We start from the raw sequence: 5,693 nt of genomic DNA on the forward strand, positions 1-5,693 counted from the left end.
TCAAGTAGAGTCCTCAGAAGAGTATTACTTCAAGATAGGGCCAAACAAGCCACAGTTCTTGTTGTTTAGTCACTAAGCCATGTCCGGGCTGCTGTCTATGGGGTCGCACAGAGTCGGACACGACTGAAGCAACTTAGCAGCAGCAGCAGCATGTCCAACTCTTTGCAGTCCCATGCACTGTAGCCTACCAGGCTCCTCTGTCCATGGGATTTACTAGGCAAGAATACTGGAGTGGGTTGCCATTTCCTTCTCCAGGGGATCTTCCTGACCTAGGGATCAAATCCATGTCTCTTGCATTGGCAGACAGATTCTTTACCACTGAGCTACCAGGGAAACCCAATTAGCCATGGAGAAACTACCTAACAGTTTAAATGGACCAAACTGTTTCCAAGTGACTTAATTTCTGCATTCCATAAAAAAGCAAAATACTTAAGACAACATTAAACTCCATCACCTTACAAAGCAAAATTTACAATGCCTGGTATCCATTTAAAAATTACCAGATATTCAACAAAGCAGGAAAATATTAAATCATAATGAAAGAAAAATCAATCAATATAGACAGACCCAGAAATGACAAAGAGGATTGAATTAGCAGACAATGACAACTAAGCAACTATTATAAATATACTTCAAATGTTCTAGAAGATTGAGTAAAGTAAGCATGGTAAGTTACAGCATATAAAAAATTAATCGTTTACATGTCATCCTTGCACAGGGGCCATGCTAATCTTCTCTGTATCGTTCCAATTTTAGTGTATGTGCTGCTGAAGCGAGCACAAAAAATTAATCATTCAGAGATGAAAAATTCAGTATCTCAAATAACAAATTCAATTGATAGAATTAATAGATTAAGAAAGTGTAGAAGAATGATTAGTGCTCTTGAAGACACAACAATTGAAACAATACAAAATAAAACACAGAAGAAAAAATACTGAAAATTAATGAACAGTGTATCGATGAGCTGTGAGGAAACATAAAAACATAAAATCAGACTAAAATGCATTTAATTGGAATCCAGAGGAAAGAGAAACAGGAAAAGAAAAAAAATTGAAGAAATAATAGCCAAAGATTACCACAATTTAATGAAAATTATAAATTCACATAACCAAGAAGTTCAGTGAACCTCAAGCACAAGAAATATGATGAAAATTATATCAAGGCCTACCATAATCAAATTGCTCAAAACCAGTTAAAGAGAAAATCTTAAAAGAAATTAGGAAAACAAAAAAAAAAGGAACAGAGGGAAAAAGATAAGAATGACAGAAGGCTCCTTATCAGAAACAACGCAAGCCAGAAGACAGTGGAGAAACACCCTTAAAGTATTGAATGAAAAAAAAATGCAGGTATTTTCCAATAATTAAGGCAAAATGAAAAAAAAATTTTTTTGCACATACAATAGCTGAAATGATTCACTATCAGTAGGTCATCACCATAAGAAATGTTAAAGGAAGCCCTTTAGACAGAAAGAAAATGATACTAAATAGGAATCTGAATAGCACAAACTAATGGATAATATTAGAAATAGTAAACATACAGGTAGATACATCATTCTTTTAATTTATTTGAATGTGGATGGATAACCCACATCAGTTGGCTGCTGCTAACTAATAAACCACCTTAAAACTTAATGATTTAAAATAATTATTTACTTCTTTGGGATATGTGCCATTTAGATAGTTCTACTGTTCTAGGCCATGCTTGGCTCATCTTGGTGAGTTCAGTCATGCATCTGTAGTCAGCCTGTTAGTCAATTTAGGGACTTAGGTACCCTAGGATTGCCTCAGCACAGATGGCTTAACATTATTCATAAATTCCCTCTAGCAAGCCAACCTGGGCTTCGTCTCATGACATGGCAGAGGTCTAAGACTGAGAAATCTCAACTGTGCAAAAAGGAAAAAGAAAAGCACAGTCACTTTTCAAGCTGCTGTTCATGTTACATTTACAAACATTCTATCATCCAAAAAGAGTCACATGGCCAATCTCAGAGTGGGAAGGGAACAAAATTTTTAAAAATGTAAGGCGAAAGTATGGATACAGGGAAACCATCAATTGGGAGCATTAACTCGATATATGGCGGAAAGTGAATAAGAACTAAAGAGCCTCTTGATGAAAGTGAAAGAGGAGAGTGAAAAAGTTGCCTTAAAGCTCAACATTCAGAAAACGAAGATCATGGCATCTGGTCCCATCACTTCATTGGAAATAGATGGGGAAACAGTGGAAACAGTGTCAGCCTTTATTTTGGGGGGCTCCAAAATCACTGCAGATGGTGACTGCAGCCATGAAATTAAAAGATGCTTATTCCTTGGAAGGAAAGTTATGACCAACTTAGCATATTAAAAAGCAGAGACACTACTTTGCCAACAAAGATCCGTCTAGTCAAGGCTATGGCTTTTCCGGTAGTCATGTATGGATGTGAGAGTTGGACTATAAAGAAGGCTGAGTGCCGAAGAATTGATGCTTTTGAACTGTGGTGTTGGAGAAGACTCTTGAGAGTCCCTTGGACTGCAAGCAGATCCAACCAGTCCATCCTAAAGGAGATCAGTCCTAGGTATTCATTGGAAGGACTGATGCTAAAGCTGAAATTCCAATACTTTGGCCACCTGATGTGAAGAGCTGACTCATGTGAAAAGAGCCTGATGCTGGGAAAGATTGAGGGCAGGAGGAGAAGGGGACAACAGAGGATGAGATGGTTGGACGGCATCACCGACTCAATGGACATGACTTTGGGTAAACTCTGGAAGTTGGTGATGGACAGGGAGGCCTAGCATGCTGAGGTTCATGGGGTCACAAAGAGTTGGGCAGGACTGAGCGACTGAACGAAACTGAACTCAACAATGCTACATATGTAGCTCCTTGGCATACATTCCTTTTTATTTCTTGGTACTATTTTTAAACCTTTGTATCTATTCTTTTATCTTTACCCCTGTATCTTTATATTTGTCAGAGGTGTCACTATATATCTATGAAGAGACAGTGAATGTTTTGGCAGACAGAATTAAAAATGTAATCTTACTACATATATTAAAAAAAAAAAAAACTTAACTCCCTGCCTATTTTCTCCTTTATAAGAAGGTGGATTCCAAATGGAGCAATATTCTAAATGTAAAGAAATCCTACAAAGCCAAAAGAAAAAAATTTAAAATACCATGGTGACGTTAGGGTTAAGGAAGACCTCTTAGGCAAGACCCACCAAAGTTAATAGATTTGAGTAAAAATAAAGTCACATGTAGGATTTTCCAAAATGAAAAATCAAGATGATAGATTTTAATTCTACTAATAATGACAAGAAAACTGAAAAAAATAATAACTGGAATAAACAAGGAGCTACTGCAAACAAGTAAGAAAAAGACAAGAAAACTAGGTTTAAAAAAATCAGTAGATAATTCATGTAAGGAGAATTTCAACAGTGAGAAAAAGATAATATATGATCTCTCTTATATGTGGAATCTTAAATGTGGTACGATGAACCTATTTACAAAACAGAAATAGAATAACAGATGTAGAAAACAAATTTATGGTTACCAAGAAGTAAACTGGGAGATTAGAATTGACATATACACACTACTATATATAAAATAGATGACTGATAAGAACCTAGCACATAGCACAGGAAACGCTACCCAATACTCTGTATGGGAATAGAATCTAAAGAAGAGTGGATGCATGTATATGTACAACTGGTTCAGTGTGTTTTTATTTACAGATGTTTGGAGATTTTCCAGATATTTGTCTTATTAATTTTCAGGTTCATTAGCCAACAAACTCTGAATTCTTTTCAGCATTTTAAATTTAAGTTTGTATTATGACTCAGCATATGATATTCTTTTGACTATTTCACATGAGATTGGAAAAAATGTATATCCTGCAGTTTTCAAGTTAAATGGATTTACAGTCCTATTCACATTTCTATATTCTTACCTCAACACTTACTGAGAGGTAAATATTGAAATACACAACTATAATTGTAGAATTGCCTATTTTGCCTTCTTTTTTCTATCAGTTTTGCTTCATGCATTTTGAAATATTTTTATTAGACCTATATGCATTTTGGACTGCTATAAATTAACACGTGAACCATTCCATCATTATAAAATAGCTCCCTTTATCTCTTATAATAATTCTTATCCTTAGGAATATGTTGTATAATATTAACACAGCCATTCCAACTTTCCTATTTTTCGTACTTGCATAGGATAACTTTTTCTCATCCTTTTAATTTTGATCTACTTATATCTTTAAGGTACACCTCTTATATATTGCATATAGCTGAGTTTTGTTGTTTTATCCAGTTTTATAAGGTCTTACTGTCTAGCACAGAACTATATTCAATTTACTATGATAAGCCATATTGGAAAGCCATATTTTTTAAAAAGAATGTAAATATATGTATAACTGAATCACTTTGCTGTACAGCAGAAATTAATGCAATGCTGTAAATCAACTATATTTCAACAAAAAAAATGGTATCCAGTTTTAGATTCTATTTAATAACGTGATAAACATTGATATTAAAAAATGGTTGTTTATATGATTGAGTTTTAGGCTACTAACCTGGGGATTTGGGGTCCTAATTTTTTTCTTACTCCTTATGACTCTCTTCTGGTTTTCCTTTTATTAATTAAGCAATATTTAGCAATCTGTCTTGCCTTGGAATGTTTTATTAGCCTTAACATTGTTTTTAGTGGTTTGTGTAGGATTTTAAATGTCTTTAATGTCTACATTCTACCTTCAAATAGCAACATACCACTTCAGTTAACATTATACCACTTCAGTCATAATAACTTTCTAAGGCATACTTCTGTTTTTAAGCCTCCCATTCTTCCTATTAGGCGTGTAAGTTTTACTTCTGCACACAGCACGTTTAAGTACAATTTTATAATTTTTCTTTGATAGACATAATTTAAGTACACTTTTAAATAAAAGAAAAACTTAACATCCACCTATTTACCATTTCCATTGCTCTTCTTTGCTTTCTATAGATCCCCCTTTCCATTGAGTATCATTTACCTTCAACCTGAAGAACTTCCTTCAACACTCCAGGTAGTGCAGATCTGCTGGGGAAAATTCTTTTAACTTTTGTTTTTCTGAAAATGGCTTTTATTAGCTTTCATTAGCCTTCATATTTGAAGAATATTTTCAACTCTGTATAGGATTCCAGGTTGTAACTTTTTTCTTTCAGAACTTAAGGCTGTCATTTTATTGTCTTCTAGCTTGCATTTTTTCTGATAAGTAGACTGAATCATTCTTGCCATTTCCCTGTAGGCAACATGCCATTTTTGTCTGGCTGCTTTTAATATTTTCTCTTTATCCATTTATTTTCAGCTGTTTGATTATAGTGTGCTTGGATATGATTTTGAGTTCATCCCTCTCCTTCTATGTGCTATTCATAAATAAGTACTATCTATTTTTTTAACCAAATTTGGAATTTTTTCAATCCTGATAATTTCAGTTTTGTTTTTTTTTTCTGCCACAAATCTCTCCTTCCTGCTTATTTGGACTCCAAATTACTACACATACACAGGACCATTTATACGTCAGGCACAGTCTGATAAGTCACTAAAGCTCTGTTCATTTATCTTCAGCTTTTCTTCTTTTGGTTTCAGTTTGCATAGTTTATTTTTCCCCTTTCTACTAGCTTACTAACATCTTGTTCTGGAGTGAATAGCCTGTTGTTAACATTATCAAAATTT

At 34.2% G+C, this 5,693-nt stretch overlaps 1 non-coding gene across 1 annotated transcript; it reads right to left on the reverse strand.

The window, feature by feature from the left end:
• Positions 1–673: 673 nt before the first annotated feature.
• LOC138093325 (U6 spliceosomal RNA) lies at positions 674–780 on the reverse strand. Its single transcript, XR_011146059.1, has one exon. It is a non-coding gene; the product is annotated as a U6 spliceosomal RNA (small nuclear RNA).
• Positions 781–5,693: the final 4,913 nt, after the last annotated feature.

The sequence above is a fragment of the Capricornis sumatraensis genome, chromosome 16 (assembly GCF_032405125.1).
Source record: "Capricornis sumatraensis isolate serow.1 chromosome 16, serow.2, whole genome shotgun sequence".
Classification (NCBI taxonomy): domain Eukaryota; kingdom Metazoa; phylum Chordata; class Mammalia; order Artiodactyla; family Bovidae; genus Capricornis; species Capricornis sumatraensis.